Source organism: Argopecten irradians, chromosome 11 (genome assembly GCF_041381155.1).
Source record: "Argopecten irradians isolate NY chromosome 11, Ai_NY, whole genome shotgun sequence".
Lineage (NCBI taxonomy): Eukaryota > Metazoa > Mollusca > Bivalvia > Pectinida > Pectinidae > Argopecten > Argopecten irradians.
The window spans coordinates 6769270-6790834 of record NC_091144.1 but is presented as its reverse complement, the minus strand read 5'-3'; the positions used below and the strand labels follow the sequence as shown (position 1 = coordinate 6790834).

Here is a 21565-nt window from a genome sequence, read left to right as displayed (position 1 = left end):
TTAACATAATTGGTAAATATTACTGTTTTGCATTTCGTAATTCTAACACGTTACTGCCATATCCATTACTTGCAATAAATTACACAAAAATGAAATTATTATTGTACATTTGATCATTATATACCCTAGAATTGATAAATACGTGAATGCTGTATCTCTGTGTGTGATGCTTTATTCCGGACAGAGCCCCGAGAAGTCTACTCTGGCGTCAGACTCAGCTACTTTTTGTATAAATAACTGTGTATCAATGCACAGGTTTTGTTCGAATGATGTAACTCGATTTGCGACGATGCGGCGACATGGATGTAAATTAGATAGAGAAAGGCATTGCTGTCAAACCTCATTGTCCGCCATCATGGTGAACTCTACGTTACTCTGTTCAGTAAACTAATACTGCTGCCCATTTCTAAATGCTAGCTTGTAACATTATATCAAAATAGAACTTTCCTGATACATTCATGTACAATCTGTGGCATAATGCAATCTTCTTTCAAATACATAGTGCTCTTAGGGCAATCTCATTTAGATCCCCGAGCCTAATTAATATTGATACGTCTTGGGTTGTGTTACAGCACTAACGTGTGTTGGCTGTATGTGACGAAATGTCTCGATATTGACAGTAGACTATCTGTGTGATAGTGTGACGAAATGTCTCGATATTGACAGTGTACGAACCGTGTGATAATGTGACGAAATGTCTCGATATCGACAGTAGACTATCTGTGTGATAGTGTGACAAAATGTCTCGATATTGATAGTAGACTATCTGTGTGGTAGTGTGACGAAATGTCTCGATATTGACAGTTGACGAACTGTGTGACAGTGTGACAAAATATCTCGATATTTACAATAGACAAACCGTGTGATAGTGTGACGAAATGTCTCTATATTGATAGTAGACTATCTGTGTGGTAGTGTGACAAAATGTCCCGATATTGATAGTAGACTATCTGTGTGGTAGTGTGACGAAATGTCTCGATATTGACAGTAGACGAACTGTGTGATAGTGTGACGAAATATCTCGATATTGACAGTTGACGAACTGTGTGACAGTGTGACGAAATATCTCGATATTTACAGTAGACAAACCGTGTGATAGTGTGACGAAATGTCTCGATATTGACAGTGGACGAACTGTGTGATAGTGTGACGAACGGTCTCGATATTTACAGTGAACGAACTGTCTGATAGTGTGACGAAATGTCTCGATATTGACAGTGGACGACCTGTGTAATAGTGTGACGAAATGTCTCGATATTTACAGTGGACGAACTGTCTGATAGTGTGACGAAATATCTCGATATTGACAGTACCTAAACTGTGTGATGATCTTACGAATCGTCTCTATATTCAGTGGACGAATTGTGTGAAAGTGTGACGAAATGTCTCGATATTGACAGTAGACAAATTGTGATAATGTGACTAAATATCTCGATATAAACAGTGGACGAACTGTGTGATAATGTGACGAAATGTCTCGATATTTACAGTGGACGAACTGCGTGAAATGTGACGAAATGTCTCGATATTGACAGTTAACAAAGTGTGTGATAAGTGTGACGAAATGTCTCGATATATTGACAGTAGACGATTCTGTGTGATAATGTGACGAAATGTCTCGATATTTACAGTGGACGAACTGCGTGAGAATGTGACGAAATGCCTCGATATTGACAGTTAAACAAAGTGTATGAAAGTGAGACGAAATGTCTCGATATAGAAAGTAGACGAACTGTGTGATAGTGTGACGAAATGTCTCGATATCGGTAGTAAAAAAATGATAGTGTGGCGAAATGTATCGATTATAGAAAGTGACGAACTGTTTGATAGTGTGACGAAATGTCCTCGATCGACAGTCGATATTGACTATAATATATCGTAATTCGATAAAACGAAATCAGTCATTATTATATCATTTGGATATATGTTCGATATTTGCAGTTCCACTGCCAAACGTCTTGAAATGATCTTTTGAAAAGTATTTGACCAAGATTACTTATGCTGAGTCTGCGTAATCTACATTTTTATCTCGGGTGAAAAGGTGTCGCCGTTACATGTGGCCTATGACATATGTTTGGCTAGATGATGACAGATGTTGCCGTGTCCTACATTTCCATGACAAATGTTTTCATGACCTAGATTTCTATGACATATGTTGCCATGACCTAGATTTATATGACACGATTTAAGGACGATTATTTCCATCATTGGGAGTGACGATGACATGTTTCTAAAGACGATTAATGCTAAAATTGGGAGTGACGATGACACATGTTTAAGGAACGATGATTGCCAACGTTGGGAGTGACGATGACACATGTTTAAGAACGATGATTGCCAACGTTTGGGAGTGACGATGACACATGTTTAAGGATGATTATTGCCAACATTGGGAGTGATGGCACATTTTAAGGACGATTATTGCCAACATTGGGAGTGACGATGACACGTTTTAATGACGATTATTGTCAACATTGGGAGTGATGGCACGTTTTAAGGACGATTATTGCCAACATTGGGAGTGACGACGACACATGTTTAAGAACGATGATTGCCAAACATTGGGAGTGACGATGACACATGTTTAAGAACGATGATTGCCAACATTGGGAGTGACGATGACACATGTTAAAGGATCATATTGCCAACATTGGGAGTGATGACACGTTTTAAGGACGATTATTGCCAACATTAGGAGTGACGATGACACGTTTTAAGGACGATTATTGTCAACATTGGGAGTGATGGCACGTTTTACGGACGATTATTGCCAACTTTGGGAGTGACGACGACACGTTTTAAGGACGATTATTGCCAACATCGGGAGTGACGATGACGTGTTTCTTGGGACGATTATTCTGGAAACTGTTCCCAGGAAAACTAAACGGTAATTACAGCCAAGCTCCCGGGGCTATGTGTTTTCCTGTAGCTAATCACATCATGACGAGAAATCCTCCAATGCCCTTCCACCATACTATTACACGTATGATGTGTTCGTAATTGTGTCCCTTAGTCTATCACATCTCGAGTAATCTCTAATTGTTGTACTGGTAACGACTTTGTCAATATGATGATGTTTTACTGTTCATGGACATTTTAGATCGTGCTTGTTGCGGATACATATAACAATGTATTTGTTTCTGTCTTTAATTAACAATTTATGCTTGTGTTTTTGTAAATTTCTACCATTTTGCTGTTTTAATCTATAAATGGAGTTTCCCATATTTTCTTGTGTATACATAAATGATTCCCACATTTTGGTTTAATTACGCGAAGTTTCGGATAATTTGCTTTTTATACAAAAAGTTTCCGATTTTCATGTATGCTCCGGACATTTAGCTTTTTATACATGAAGTTTTCTGATAATTTGCTTTTTATACTTTTGTTTGTTTGATTAATTAACGTCCTATTAACAGCTATGGTCATGTAAGGACGGCCTCCCATGTATGCGTAAAATTGGGAGTGACGATGACACATGTTTAAAACGATGATTGCCAACGTTGGGAGTGACGATGACACATGTTTAAGAACGATGATTGCCAACGTTGGGAGTGACGATGACACATGTTTAAGAGACGATGTATTGCCAACGTTGGGAGTGACGATGACACATGTTTAAGAACGATGATTGCCAACGTTGGGAGTGACGATGACACATGTTTAAGAACGATGATTGCCAACAGTTGGGAGTGACGATGACACATGTTTAAGAACGATGATTGCCAACGTTGGGAAGTGACGATGACACGTTTTTAAGACGATTATTGTCAACACAGATGGCACGTTTAAGGACGATTATTGCCAACACATTGTTGGTAGTGATTGCACGTTTAAAGGACGATTATTGCCAACATTGGGAGTGACGATGACACATGTTTAAGGATGATTTTGCCAACATTGGGAGTGATGACAGGTTTTAAGGACGATTATTGCCAACATTGGGAGTGACGATGACACGTTTTAAGGATGATTTTGCCAACATTGGGAGTGATGACAGGTTTTAAGGACGATTATTGTCAACATTGGGAGTGACGGCACGTTTTAAGGACGATTATTGCCAACATTGGGAGTGACGATGACACGTTTTAAGGACGATTATTGTCAACATTGGGAGTGATGGCACGTGTTAAGGACGACGATTATTGCCAACATTGGGAGTGACGACGACACGTTTTTTACCGGACGATTATTGCCACATTGGGAGTGACGATGACACGTTTTTAAGGACGATTATTGCCAACATTGGGGAGTGACGATGACGTGTTTCTTGGGACGATTATTCTGGAAACTGTTCCCAGGAAAACTAAACGGTAATTACAGCCAAGCTCCCGGGGCTATGTGTTTTCCTGTAGCTAATCACATCATGACGAGAAATCCTCCAATGCCCTTCCACCATACTATTACACGTATGATGTGCTCGTAATTGTGTCCCTTAGTCTATCACATCTCGAGTAATCTCTAATTGTTGTACTGGTAACGACTTTGTCAATATGATGGTGTTTTACTGTTCATGGACATTTTAGATCGTGTTGTTGCGGATACATATAACAATGTATTTGTTTCTGACATTAATTAACAATTTATGCTTGTGTTTTTGTAAATTTCTACCATTTTGCTGTTTTAATCTATAAGTGGAGTTTCCCATATTTTCTTGTGTATACATAAATGATTCCGACATTTTGGTTGAATTACGCGAAGTTTCAGATAATTTGCTTTTTAACAAAAAGTTTGCTTTTTATACAAGAGGTTTCCGCGAGGTTTCCGATTTTCATGTATGCTCCGGACATTTAGCTTTTTATACATGAAGTTTCTGATAATTTGCTTTTTATACGAGAAGTTTCCGATTTTTATGTATGATCCCGATAGTTTGCTGTTAAACATGTAAGATTTTGACTCCAATCTTCCAATGTATATGGATACGATGACGGACTGATTAGCATTGTGACCGAATTCACTTGTCCTCAACCCGTATCACTGAGGATGGTGCCTCATAGATCGGCCTGCGGACGGAGCATCACAAATATACATATAAATCAATACAGAATTTGAATATCTATCTCCAGGCCTATAGCCCTATACTACGTAAGAAAACGGGAAAAAATGAGACTCCATCCTTAACCCGGGTCCCTGTATCACATTCAATAAGACAATATCCATCAACAAGCTCTCATCACTATGTCGCATATTTATAGATATGTGACTCGATTATTTGAACTCCCCAATGCCATGTAGGAATGTATGCTACATGAATAGTACATGTAGTATGTATTACAAAACATCACTGCAACCTAAGTCACGTACTCAAAGGAGATAATATGAATATTCATTTGAAAATCTAACCCTTTTTCTCGTAATTCAAGAGAAAATATCAATCTTAAAATATGCTGCGTAACGAAGGGAGATATTCCTTCATCTTTTTGTCGCGTAACGTGATGTTGGTTTGTAAAGCAAAACAATGTAGAGGAATAATACGATTACCATCGATTAGCTATATAGTCCCACCTTACGATGATTCTGACGTAACAAAATGACGTCGAGATATGTTGTCACAGTTTAACTTACTTTACCCACGTCGTTTATGCATCTCAAAACAGACGAAAAGTGTGTCTAGTCTAAATACTTTCTCCTTTGCCGCGTCATTTAGCGAGATAATATAAATATCCATCTCAACCCCGTTTTATTCTAAAGCTAACCAGACCTCCCTCGAAAGTTTCCCGTAAAGTCTGATTTATCTGAACAAGCGATTGCACAGCAACAGAAAACAATTCATTGTACATCTTATCAAATATACATCTGGTCTTATTTCATTCCCTAACCGTCGATTGATCAATATTAGTTTCCCTTCCTTATAGCGCGGAAGTTGATTTGAGCTGAGACGTAGGGGAGCTTACTCTGATGTAATAACCTCCACAGCGCCCTCTGGCTACGTGCGGATGCGGAATGGTGATGTTTGAGCGTGTGATTCGCGCCTCGGGGACTGAAGGTTTGTCTCAGTGTATTAACGTCAAGGAAAGCTCTGGATCTATTGTAGATCTAGCTGCCGTTATTACCCAGCATACAGTGTGACGGATACACACAGTTAATGTCTCTGGATAGGAAACCGCAAAATAAATAGGGTACCAGAAAGCAATTGTGAAGCTGGACACGAAAAAGGGACATTTATAAGTAATATGACAGCACACTAAATTATAATCACGAGAAATTCATTTGGATACGAAATCTAGATACTAACTTATAACAAGACATGAGAAACAAATGAAGAACTGATGACCCAGTTAAACCCGTGCAGTAATTGGTATACCACATTGTCTGATAAAATACATTGTGTATAATAAAATTACATGCATTTATTATAAACTTTACATGTCATAGTAAATAATTAATTTATATACGGACTATAGATGTCATGGAGTAGCTCCAGACAGTACAGAACTCTGTATACCCAGCCGAATTAGATGTAATTGACTAGTGTTTTTTCATGAGATAATACTTGTAAATCATCGACAGTTTCTGGTCCGTCGATTAACTTATTGATCACGAATCCACACTTATAGAAACAAAGACATGCATTCCCTGTGATAGGGGCGGGGAAATGCACGGCAAGACCGGGGTTCGATCCCGGAACCTTCTGAACACTAGCTACTTGCATTGGGCGTGGGCGATTAACCCAATCCAGAATCGTTACGCTTTCCCCTCTCGTTTATAGAATTCGCCCCAAAGACTCATTCCACAACTTAGGTATCCATTCTGGTAAGTGTACATGCACAACCTCAGCTTGAAATAAGATTTGGTCACACGCACCAAATACTTTAACAAAAGCTGGGGAAATGCACGACCAGACCGGATTGGAAACACAGTGGATACTCTCCAACACTAGCCAGACGATCTACCAATTGAGTTACAAAATTTACCAAAACTATTAGTATTCCCTCCCTTTAATTTGGTCACATGCACCAAATTGGAGCTGGACATTCACGGTCACCAGCTAGATGTTTAACCAATTGATCGTCAGCGATCGACCCGACCCAGAACTGTTACACCTCATAGCAAACCAATATAAGCACGAGTCTTATTGTTTTTCAACGACGATCATTTAACATTTTCTGTTAATTAGGTCACCTGTCTAACTGCCTGCGATGGTTATGATGTTAAAGGCGTGGAATGGAAATGTCCTAGTAATTGTTCTCATTATGTTCACAGTATTTCTGCGTGAAGCGGCAGAAAACAATTAAACACCTTCACTCTTACCTGACGGCTCCGATTTCTTATCGTTTTTGTCATCACATGTTGACATTTACATTGTAAGTGCCGTCTAAGAATTCGCCACATGCACTAACCTTCAGTAACTTTTTCCCGTACAGATAAACCTGCTTTAGCGACCAATTCATAATAACACGACCAATTCATGATAACACCTGCTTTAGCAATTCATAATAACACGACAAATTCATGATAACACCACTGGGACCCAAATGGGCAATTTCAACACACACACTTGGCTTTTTTCTTTGTCCCATTCGGTGGTATTTACAGACAGATTGCACTGTAAAATCTTTACCATAAGTTAACCCGTATTATATATACAACGTGTTTTTTCTGCTAGAGATGATATTTCCTGTCTGGGATGCACTGTACAAAATTGCTTATACATACATTTATATATCAACTATTGCAGAAACATCTTATTCTAATCAAATTAGAGGTCAACTATTAGAATAACGATATGTGTTTTCATAGGATTTCTTCTATTTCCACCTGATTTCATGGTCGTACAATTAGATCAATGAGGTGTTTCCCCTGAAACGGTATACATACATCGTGTGATACAACATATATAGTAGATCGTGGCAAAACAGAAAACCATCTTCTCAATGAAGTCTAGAATTTCAATTACAAAATCGGTAAGAAGCTATATGTATTTCCCTGGGGCAAATGAGACTTGAAAATGCCGAAACGAACAGGACCACTATGGTAAAAATAAGTCTTAGTTTCTTTGATTGGTCGAACGGAAACCGTTACCTTTCATTAAATAATATACCTAAGCTGTATGGTTTTGTGCAGGTATCGAACACACCTCGTGCCCTGACAGTGCCTCAGACGTTAATGGCCGTCTTTGTTATTTGAATTTAGACGCAGTTTATTGAATCAAGATGATAAACAATCGAAAATCTTTTCCATATTTACCGGAATATTGATCTATTTTATCTAATTTAGTTCTTTTTTCTTTCCTTATTAGGAATAGTACTCCCGAGCGGTTGCTTCCTGTAGCGGCATCACGTGACATAATTGACTAAGTTTTCATATCCGGTCCAGTCCATCGATTCTTGCACAATTTAATGTAGGATAGAACGAACAAGTTTACTCGTATTTACATTAAAATGTGTACATATATCGGAAAACCCAGTTCTAATAGAAATTAGATCAGTCGGTTTTGCTCTGATATGCCAGAAAAGCCCATGGTGGTGAAATGCGTGTGAGATGTTCAAACCCCGCTCGCTGTCCGCCATTACACATTGTGGTCGAACATCTTGTATGCCGAACCCTGTCCCTTGCTCGTAAAGTAATGAAACTTTTGTCTAGAACTGCTCAAATCGCTCTGACAGCAGTGTGTTTACTTTATTAGTTGAATTGTCTTGCCAAAAAAATCATTTATCACCTCCTCAGTGGTAATGTAGTTCATTTGTTTAACGTGCGTGACTATGGCTAGTATATGGGTACAGCGTACATATTGTACCCGCTTAATCGTATTGATCAACGATTTGTAATTACAACGGTATCAATTAAAATATTAATCAATGACGTGGAATTTGTCAATATTTTATGTTGTATGTTTCATAAGAAATATAGAACAATACATTTATGCCATATTTTACTTTTTGGTTATGTAAAAGAATTAGCCTGAGTGAATTGTCCCTTTAATGTAGGATAGAAAGAACAAGTTTACTCGTAGTTATTCTTCTATTTGTGAATTAAAGCAACATCACACAACGATTGGTTATTCTTTATCATGATGGATTCATGAAATATAACATGTGCCCTAAAGCAACCACTAACTAGACCCAACCCGACCCTCACAGTAAACCTGTCAGTCATAACCCAGTGCCCTGACACAAACTAGGCCCAACCCCAACCCTCAATAATGAACCTGTCAGTCATAATCCAGTGCCCTGACACTAACTAGACCCAACCCCGACCCTCAATAGTGGACCTGTCAGTCATCAGCCCAGTGCCTTGACACTAACTAGGCCCAACCCCGACCCTCAATAGTGGACCTGTCAGTCATCATCCCAGTGCCCTGACACTAACTAGGCCCAACCCCGACCCTCATAGTAAACCTGTCAGTCATCATCCCAGTGCCCTGACACTAACTAGACCCAACCCCGACCCTCAATAGTGGACCTGTCAGTCATCATCCCAGTGCCCTGACACTAACTAGGCCCAACCCCGACCCTCAATAATGAACCTGTCAGTCATCATCCCAGTGCCCTGACACTAACTAGACCCAACCCCAACCCTCAATAATGAACCTGTCAGTCATAATCCAGTGCCCTGACACTAACTAGACCCAACCCCGACCCTCAATAGTGGACCTGTCAGTCATCATCCCAGTGCCCTGACACTAACTAGACCCAACCCCGACCCTCAATAGTGGACCTGTCAGTCATCATCCCAGTGCCCTGACACTAACTAGACCCAACCCCGACCCTCAATAGTGGACCTGTCAGTCATCATCCCAGTGCCCTGACACTAACTAGACCCAACCCCGACCCTCAATACTGGACCTGTCAGTCATCATCCCAGTGCCCTGACACTAACTAGACCCAACCCCGACCCTCAATAGTGGACCTGTCAGTCATCATCCCAGTGCCCTGACACTAACTAGACCCAACCCCGACCCTCAATACTAGACCTGTCAGTCATTATCCCAGTGCCCTGACACTAACTAGACCCAACCCCGACCATCATATTGAACCTGTCAGTCATCAGCCCAGTGCCTTGACACTAACTAGGCCCAACCCCGACCCTCAATACTAGACCTGTCAGTCATCATCCCAGTGCCCTGACACTAACTAGACCCAACCCCGACCATCATATTGAACCTGTCAGTCATCATCCCAGTGCCCTGACACTAACTAGACCCAACCCCGACCATCATAGTGAACCTGTCAGTCATCATCCCAGTGCCCTGACACTAACTAGGCCCAACCCCGACCCTCAATAGTGGACCTGTCAGTCATTATCCCAGTGCCCTGACACTAACTAGACCCAACCTCGACCATCATATTGAACCTGTCAGTCATCATCCCAGTGCCTTGACACTAACTAGGCCCAACCCCGACCATCATAGTAAACCTGTTAGTCATCATCCCAGTGCCCTGACACTAACTAGACCCAACCCCGACCCTCAATAGTGGACCTGTCAGTCATCATCCCAGTGCCCTGACACTAACTAGACCCAACCCCGACCCTCAATAGTGGACCTGTCAGTCATCATCCTAGTGCTTTGACACTAACTAGACCCAACCCCGACCCTCAATACTAGACCTGTCAGTCATCATCCTAGTGCTTTGACACTAACTCGACCCAACCCCGACCCTCAATAGTTGACATTTCAGTCATCATCCTAGTGCCCTGACACTAACTAGACCCAACCCCGATCCTCAATAGTGGACCTGTCAGTCATCATCCCAGTGCCCTGACACTAACTAGACCCACCCTCGACCATCATATTGAACCTGTCAGTCATCAGCCCAGTGCCTTGACACTAACTAGGCCCAACCCCGACCCTCAATAGTGGACCTGTCAGTCATTATCCCAGTGCCCTGACACTAACTAGACCGAACCCCGACCATCATAGTGAACCTGTCAGTCATCAGCCCAGTGCCCTGACACTGACTAGACCCAACCCCGACCCTCAATAGTGGACCTGTCAGTCATCAGCCCAGTGCCCTGACACTTACTAGGCCCAACCCCGACCTTCATAGTGAACCTGTCAGTCATCATCCCAGTGCCCTGACACTGACTAGGCCCAACCCCGACCCTCAATAGTGGACCTGTCAGTCATCAGCCCAGTGCCCTGACACTTACTAGGCCCAACCCCGACCTTCATAGCAAACTGGTCCTTACATGACCATAGCTGTTAATAGGACGTTAATTAATCAAACAAACAAATCATAGTAAACCTGTCAGTCATCTGACACTAACTAGACCCACCCCGACCCTCATAGTAAACCTGTCGGTCGCCATCCCAGTTCCCTGACACTAACTTGGCCCAACCCCGACTCTCATAGTGGTCCATTCAGTCACCCGAGCCTTCCAGGTAAGCTTTAGACAGGTTATATGACATAAATTCTTACTAAATGCTGCCTATAGTTTTCTACTGCTGTACCCTGTCCCTCCTAATGACCTTTCTGACAGATTATATGACCTTCCTGTGACCCACTGACACCACGTCCAATCACCTTTTTGTGTCCTAGATTTGACGTCAGGCCAATCTGAGTAAAGACAACAGACATTATCGTCCTAACCGTTTGAGTGTATTGTGAGCTATGATATCTCATAGATTGTTTTATTGGCTTCGTCCCTCATCTGCTCCAATCAGCGACTCAAATTGATATCAGCGATACAATTAGTTCTTTTGATCCACCTGATGCTATGTAAGAGATATTGCCCATCAATTAATTTTACTGCACGCGATACTCTGTACGGGTGATAGTGTCAATGTGCTGGTAAGAACACCGAAATATCGCCTTCATTGCGAGGGTACTGCGCCCGTTTCAAAGCCTCCACACCATGTACAAATCAGCCGTGACAACGGAGCCAGTACGGGGGACAGGAACTTGTATTCAATTTCCCACGCCCGAGTTAGAATATTTTACAAATCAGTCCCCAGGGCAGGGCACAGTTAGTCTGCGGACTGGGGTCTAGTACACCTTAACCAACGTCTAAGATTGGGTCACTTACATAATTGTCTCCACGCCGGAGTCCAAGAAATTGTATAGATTGGTCTCACTCCAAGTCCGAGAGATAGTGAATTCAACAGTCCCCACTAGAGACTGAACCACAAGTTTAACTGTCATCAGCGGTACATCATAGATAACCAATACAAATAATGCATACCATCAGTGTTACCGAATGGTGTAGTCAGCTAACCATATTTAGTTTCGCAATATTTATATTATAAGCCAACCATATTGAACATCCTGATGTATATTCTATATGATCCGTAGCGTTTGCCGGGTAAACATATTCTAAAAAACAGCCCAATAAGTTGACTATGCTGAATCTCCTGTTTATTCCATCCGATCCATGTATTTTCTGAATTATCGATAAGCTAATTTGATAAATCATCCATGAACCTGATTTGCGAGTAAGTCTTTGAAGTGCCGGCTATTTCTGCAATTTATTTAGATTTTTTGTTGGTGTGTTTTTTATGTTGGGATAACCAGCTAGAAAATGCTCATACGGAACAAAATGTGAATCGAATTTCGTCTTGTCGGTATTCAATATAGCGTAATTAATTATCTTGGCGTTCCAGGTCAGTTCCCGGTCCAATTGTGTAATGGCGATTATCCCACCGACATATCACTAGAGTTATTTGCCCCTGACAGACGTCAGAAGTAAATCGCAGGTACTTAGATTTATAATATGGCATGGCAAACCCTTGATCAGAAACATTGATGAAATATAGTTCCCGCACCCTAAGACACCATATTGAAGTGGTACAAAACAGAACGTGGATCTTTTGTGACGTTACTTTTACATAACGTCATTACACCATGAGGCAATAATAAAAGACTCTTTCATATTTGGATATGAAGAATAGGGATATTCTACCCGAGGGTTACAAAATGTTGAACAACTAGAGGCTTGTCGAGGGTAGATTATCCGTCTCCTTCATATCAACGTTTGAAAGGGTATTTTTCTCTCATGCCTCGACGTTTTGTTGCTATTTTATTACAATGATTTCCGGCCATTTTGAAATCAATTAGATATAAAGCGGGACTGCAGGTCAATTCTCAATATATGAAAATTGAGTGATATTTTTAACTCAGTTCCTGTTGTTTCTATCTTTTAAAGTAAATCCAGCATAGTTTCTGGAAAAAATGTCAAAAATTTACTCAGAAAATAGTAATTTTGTTAACGCTGTGACGTCATGAGGCTTTTATTGCATGGGAAGTCATGCAATACAGCTTCAGGCAACATGAGTGTACTGTCCTAGACCAGCCAGTATTGCACGTGTAAAGTGTAAGCATAAAATATGTTCCTTTAACAGGCCATCATAGGTAGATACAAATGTATATTACACATTGACCTTCAAAGCCATCCTAACACTTTATCATCACTATGACACAATTGCTTGACCTATAGTGTCATTTTACTCTGCAGCCTCCCACAAGGGAATCCCTCCTTATATTGACAGAGCTGTTAATAGGACTTTAGCCCAACCCACAAACCGACCATACGTCACTAGTGTAATGTACCTACCACACACAGGCAATGATGTCAGAATCTAAGATGACGGGGCATCAAGTTGTTTTGGACTACCAAGTACTAAATAATGTATGTTGTACCCGCTGTTGTAGTTTCAAATCACGAATAAAAATATAAAAAGACATTGCTTCATGTTCAAATAATGAAAGATGACATCATCCAAAGTTCTAAATTCACAGTCCCTAGTTTTAACAACAGACGGGGAATCCGATAGTTGAAGTGATTTTGATGACAGACTAAGACGTCATTAAGGTATGAAAGATGTCCTTTTGATAAAGCCATTCGGAACTACCTCCACAACTGGTGATTAAGGATCTAACATCGGTTTAACCAAGATATATAGTTTAAACAAGCAAAGAGACAAGTAAAACGAGTCGGCGAACTCCAGTAGCACTAACTTCGCTAATATACCCAATAGTAAGGGAACCTTCCAGTTTCGTGCTAACGGGCTTCTAAACTCCTCTCTGGTATCGAGTCCCTGCTCTGCTGTGAAACAAGCAATTATAAACGTATGCTAGCTCGGATTTCCATCAATGTATGAGAGGAGTTGGGATATGATCTTTGGATGAACGTTATTATTTGGGACCAACAGATTTGCACAGTGTATACCCAAAGTTGGTATATATGTGTATATGTATCTAATGTGGTCTAGCTAGCTTCGACTATTTGGATATTGATTTTTTACACGTTATAAGGGTGTTAGCCCTGTGACAAGAGGATACAAGTTCGAGTCTGGTCGGGTTTAGATTTCAATATGTACTATAATGTAACATGGAATCAGTAATGTCACAGAGTGCACAGCTGCGCACGTAATACTACTTTGTCGGCAATGCTTGCATTTACGGTAAGGCTTTTTAGATTTATACATGTATTTCATTAATTTGTAAAGTATTTAAAAACAAATGACAATAAAAGAAACCCCCAAACAGAAATGTATTTATTCCCAATAACAATAGCCTGCAAGTGTATGGCCGCCTTGGTGTACAATGTAATACCCAGACCGGTCCAATTAGGCGCTACCTATCGTACCGGATATTGGTGTCTGAACACTTGGAGCTTCAATAGACAAGGGTTTACCATACAAGGTACAAGCTTCCACAACAACACTCAACCCTCTAACATATCCAAACAAACTCGCTCAATAAACGGAAAATCCTCTTGTACTCTCGGATTTGAATTGTTTAAGCCTGAGCAATAATTTACTACATATGCCTATCAAATATTATGCTGCATAGCTGGAAAATAATTAAATCTGATCCCGTTCATTGTCATAGACTTCACGTACTTAATCACCTTCTAGTGTCCGGCACATCACGTGATCGGCGCGAGCCACGCGAGCATTGTTCCTGAATACAGGGTTTGCCGTATTGTTGGTGTGGAAGCTTGCATTGAGGAGCATCCCGTCTCCAACAGCGCCAGGCCCACTTCCTGTCGTTTATGATGCTTCCTGTGTAGATTATCGGCGGAAGAATACATAGACTATTCCGCGGATTCGTATCGATATGCGGGTGTTATTAGAGAAAATGCCCTCTCATCACGTTGTAAATTAATATACATAATGTATTCCAGGAGCGTAGGAAGCGGGGGCAGGGGGGCAATTGCCCCCCCCACCCCCACCCCCATTCCCCAGAACGGGGGGCACACATATCCTTTTGCCCCCCCACCCCCATTTTCGTCCATTGAAATGTTCTAAAAATGCACATTTGAATGAAAAAAGGGTCCTCCTGTTCATTTTTGTACTTCATTTTAGAAAATTTTGCGCTGCGCGGTGCGTTTGCTAATAATGAAAATTCAATACACACGAACTAGACTAAAAATGTCCATCAAGGGATTATACTATTTCAAGAAATGCTTCTTAAAAGATTAATTTGTTTATATGTCTTAGCAAGACAATCAATTCATTATTATTTTGAGTTACACAACAATTTGCCGATGAATGTGAATCCGGTATGTTCAGTTGCATAATGGTATGACGACACTCGCAATTATCATTTCTAAATGCAGGTAACTTTAAATCAAAAATTTACCGTGTTAAGAACGTTTTAAAATCTTCAAAATACATTATAAAACTAAACTCAGCCATTCAAAATTGTAATATTTTTTCTCGGGGGAGAGCCACGGACCACCAAACAACAAAAAATTGCGCCTTCAGCGCTCGCAAATTCAACAAAATGCATTGTAAATCTCATCTATCCCATTCAAAATCGTACAATTTTTCGCGGACCCCCAAAACCCCACGCGAATTTGCGTATTCATTAATTTTCTGTTAGCGACGCCATTTTCTATATAGAACTGTTTGTACAAGGATTATATGTAATGATATATGAAAAAATCAAATATCTCCTGTGGCGCGCGAGGGGGGGGGGGTGTTACGAAATATTGAGGACCTTTGCCCCCCCCCCCCCCCCCCCATCACCCATCACGTTTCATCTTCCTACGCCACTGTATTTTATGTGTAAATGTTCGGATGTGTCGCGATAGTACTCACACACTCAATAGATTCTATATATATATATATTAAAAAAAACTTAACGATTGAAGAAAGATGGTATAAAATGGAAAACAAAATAAAAATAATAAAATCTTGGGTTCATTTTTCAATATACTGACAAACAATGTTTTATCTATACTCGTTGATAATACAAAATACTTTACCGACCCAGATATAAACATCAACAAATGAAGGAATAAGTGTTTACTCCGGTATCTAGTAACGATTACAAACTGTAAGATATGACTCCAGAAAAGAAAACTTTATTGATCTTCATCCACGCTCTAGATCTCTGGTTTATGTAAACGTACGCGTGCATGTCACGAGCCCAATACCTATATAACGTGAAGGGAGGAAATATGTAAAATCTGTCATCACTGAACCTCTGCTGTCAGGCTGTCCAACATCAATCAATGTGAAAGCACGTGCATAAATCAATACCCGCGCACGTGCATATATAAACGTATATAGACAATATATATTGTAAAGTAACATTGTTCCGTAAAAGTGATTACAAAAGTAAGGACCAATTCTATATAACATGTCTCTATTCCGGTCCGGATGATTTTGAGACGGTGATTAGATGTGTCTAGACCAGTTCCGTTTCCGGTAATACTCACCTGGCCAGTAGGTTACCTGTTAATCATATATGATGTGAAAGGGCAATGTATAATGTTAGGTGTACGGACAATATATAGCATACTTATCAATACACCACCATATCGCAGTCTCCCAAAACACTAGCATGCCAACGTCTCCAAAAAACAGAAAAGTCTCCCAAAACATACCACAGTCTCTCAAAACATCCCACTGTCTCCCAAACCATACCACGGTCTCCCAAAACATGTCACAGTCTCCCAAAACATACTACAGTCTTTCAAAACATACCACAGTCTCCAAAAACCATACAAGTCTCCCAAAACATACCAAAGTCTCCGAAAACATACCACAGTCTCCCAAAACATACCAAAGTCTTCCAAAACATACCACAGTCTCCCAAAACATATCGCAGTCTCCCAAAACACTAGCATGCCAACGTCTCCAAAAAACAGAAAAGTCTCCCAAAACATACCACAGTCTCTCAAAACATCCCACTGTCTCCCAAACCAAACCACGGTCTCCCAAAACATGTCACAGTCTCCCAAAACATACTACAGTCTTTCAAAACATACCACAGTCTCCAAAAACCATACAAGTCTCCCAAAACATACCAAAGTCTCCGAAAACATACCACAGTCTCCCAAAACATACCAAAGTCTTCCAAAACATACCACAGTCTCCCTAAACATACCACAGTCTCCCAAAACATACCACAGTCTCCCAAAACATACCACAGTCTCCCAAAACATACCACGGCCTATCAAAACATACCACAGTCTCACCAAACATACCACAGTCTCTCAAAACATACCACAGTCTCTCCAAACATACCATAGTCTCCCAAACCATACCACAGTCTCCCAAATAATACAGCGGTCTCCCAAAACATACCACAGTCTCCCATAATATATCAAAGTCTCCTACACATACCACAGTTTCTCAAAACATACCAGGTTCTCAAAACACCTCCATACCAACGTCTTCCAAAACATACCATCGTCGCTGAAAACTTACTACCGTCTCCCAAATCACTAACACACCAATGCTCCCAAAACATTATACCACCGTCTCCCTTAAACATTAATAATCTACCGTCTCCCAAAACATACCAAAGTCTCTTAAAATAAACCACCGTCTCTATAATCACTAACACACCAACGTCTCCCAAAACACCACCGTCTCCCAAAATACAATCATGCCAACGTCTCACAAGCTTCCAACATACCAACGTCTCCCAAAACACCAATATCTCCCAAAACACCAATATACCACCGTCTCTCAAAACAGTATCATATCACCGTCTCCCAGAATACCAACACACCAACGATTCCAAATTACAAAAAAACACCAACGTCTCCCAAAACAACATACCAACGTCTCCCAAAACACCATAATACCACCATCTCCCAAAACATACCAACGTCTCTTAAAACATATCACCGTCTCCATAATCACTAACATACCAAAGTCTCCCAAAACACCATGGTACAAACGTCTCCCAAAACATACCGACGTCTCTTAAAACATACCACAGTCTTCCAAAACATACCAACGTCTCCCAAAACACCAATATCTCCCAAAACACCAACATACCAATATCTTCCAAAACGAATTTCTAATAATTCCAAACCAAAGCAAAAATCTTTGTGAGAACTAACGTATGTAACGTGGACATTGAATAGCTGGTGCCCCTCATTATCATGGCGTCATTTAGTGCGTACGACGTGGTAGAGGGGTGACGTGTCAATACAGGTCTACAAACAGTTGACGCCTGAAGGTGAGTAGACGACACAAAAACTTGTCGAGAACCAACACAAGGTGTGACGTCATACCGCGGAAATGACAAACAGTGATATGATAGTGATGGGAGACAATTAGGGAGAAGATGGAGAGTCCGGTTAATGCTGATAACATATGTTGTTAAAAGGACAAGCCTTGTTAATAACCTAACACTTTAGAGCCCTAAATAATGGCAACACAATAACAAGGAAACGTTCTGGTTTGTACAGATACTCAATAACAGCAAGTTTAGAAATGGTCAGCCAAAACCATTGACCGCTAGAGTTTACGGCCGCTGGTCAGTTTGATTATTGACGGGAATTGTGAGTGTCGTCCGCCAGTAAATAGCATTAACAGTGGGTTGAGTTTCTGATAGCACGGACGAGGCTGACCTATCATATACCTTAATGTCTTATATTAAGTCGGTGTGAGAAGGGGACCGGACCTTGGAATAAATGAAATATTATATGTATTTTACAGGGCCACGGAACCCAATCAATACCTCAGCAGTATCAGATTGGCTGTGAGCAGAAGACACTCCGTACCTCCCCACTGTCGTGAAATGATGGCTTTCTTACCTTAACAACAAACTATATGTTTATAGTGTGTGATTTCATGGGATTTTACCGCAACACGTAAGTATTTACTTATTTCATTTAAACAAGAGAGACGAGGCATTAGGGAATATTCAAGACATGTTTCTTGCCAAAGAGGGTACATTCCATTAGTCTTGCTCTAGAGTTTCTCGTGTAGCCTTCATGTTCCACTATATACAAAATTAACGTTCAGTTGTGCACATTATTTTCAGATGTCACAGTTTTTACAAAATAATCGGAAGTTTCACACATAGAATTATCGAATATTTGTATAGAGTATTTACAATAATAACGAACAAGTTACATTGTACACATATATTTTAATCTTAATAACACATGTACGTGTTTATTTGTTATACTTATAACACTTCCAATTTTTGTATGTAATTACAACATTAACATACAGTTGTAAATGTGGGTACAATATCAATGAACAGTCGTACATGTGGTTTCCTCCATGAACAGTTGTACACGTGGTTACAATATCCAGCAACAGTTGTACACGTGGAAACAATATACATGAACAAATGGACACGTGGATACAATATATATGAACAGTCGAACATGTGGTTACAATATCCATAAACGGTTGTACACGTGGTAACAATGTCAATGAACAGTTGTACACGTGGGTACAATATCAATGAACAGTCGTACATGTGATTATAATATTCATAAACGGTTGTACACGTGGTTACAATGTCAATGAACAGTTGTACACGTGGGTACAATATCAATGAACAGTCGTACATGTGATTACAATATTCATAATCGGTTGTACACGTGGTTACAATGTCAATGAACAGTTGTACACGTGTGGACATGTACAATATCAATGAACAGTCGTACATGTGATTACAAAATTCATAAACGGTTGTACACGTGGTTACAATGTCAATGAACAGTTGTACACGTGGGTAAAATATCAATGAACAGTTGTACACGTGGATACAATATCAATGAAAAGTTGTAACACGTGGATACAATATTCATAAACGGTTGTACACGTGGTTACAATGTCAATGAACAGTTGTACACGTGGGTACAATATCAATGAACAGTCGTACATGTGATTACAATATTCATAAACGGTTGTACACGTAGTTACAATGTCAACGAACAGTTGTACACATGGGTACAATAGCAATAAACAGTTGTACACGTGGGTACAATATACATGAACAATCATACATGTGGGTACAATATCAATGAACAGTTGTACAAGTGGTTACAATATACATGAACAGTTGTACACAGTGGTTACAATATACATGAACAGTTGCACACGTGGTTACAACATACATGAACAGTCGTACATGTGGGTACAATATCAATGAACAGTTGTACAAGTGGTTACAATATACATGAACAGTTGTGCACGTGGGTACAATATCAATGAACAGTTATACACGTGGGTACAATATACATGAACAGTTGTACACGTGGGTACACTGAATATCAATGAACAGTTGTACAAGTGATTACAATATCATGAACAGTTACACAATATCTACATAAATGGTTGTACACGTGGTTACAATACACATGAACAGTTGTACACGTGGGTACAATATCAATGAACAGTTGTACACGTGGTTACAATATCAATGAACAGTTGTACACGTGGATACAATATCAATGAACAGTCGTACACGTGGTTACAATATCATAAACGGTTGTACACGTGGATACAATATCAATGAACAGTCGTACACGTGGTTACAATATTCATAAACGTTGTACACGTGGTTACAATGCCAATGAACAGTTGTACACGTGGGTACAATAGCAATAAACAGTTGTACACGTAAGTACAATATACATGAACAGTCATACATGTGGGTACAAAATCAATGAACAGTCGTACACGTGGTTACAATATAATGAACAGTTGTACACGTGGATACAATATCAATGAACAATCGTACACGTGGTTACAATATTCATAAACGGTTGTACACGTGGTTACAATGTCAATGAACAGTTGTACACAAGGGTACAAAGCAATGAACAGTTGTACACGTGGGTACAATATACATGAACAGTCATACACGTGGGTACAATATCAATGAACAGTAATACACGTGGGTACAATATACATGAACAGTTGTACACGTGGGTACACTGAATATCAATGAACAGTTGTACAAGTGATTACAATATACATGAACAGTTGTGCACGTGGGTACAATATCAATGAACAGTCGTACACGTGGTTACAATATTCATAAAGGGTTGTACACGTGGTTACAATGTCAATGAACAGTTGTACACGTGGGTAAAATATCAATGAACAGTTGTACACGTGGGTACAATATCAATGAACAGTCGTACATGTGATTACAATATTCATAATCGGTTGTACACGTGGTTACAATGTCAATGAACAGTTGTACACGTGGGTACAATATCAATGAACAGTCGTATATGTGATTTACAATATTCATAAACGGTTGTACACGTGGTTACAATGTCAATGAACAGTTGTACACGTGGGTAAAATATCAATGAACAGTTGTACACGTGGATACAATATCAATGAAAAGTTGTAACACGTGGATACAATATTCATAAACGGTTGTACACGTGGTTACAATGTCAATGA

At 40.0% G+C, this 21565-nt stretch overlaps 1 protein-coding gene across 2 annotated transcripts in view; it reads left to right on the top strand.

Annotated features, from left to right (window-relative positions):
• LOC138334380 (probable G-protein coupled receptor No18) overlaps positions 1 to 21565 on the top strand; it is a 219130-nt gene that overhangs the window by 115703 nt on the left and 81862 nt on the right. For both annotated transcript variants that reach the window (XM_069283054.1, XM_069283053.1), the window contains exon 4: positions 18845 to 18999. The gene's annotated coding sequence lies outside the window, so the exon portion shown is untranslated. The remainder of the gene's footprint in view (positions 1 to 18844; positions 19000 to 21565) is intronic.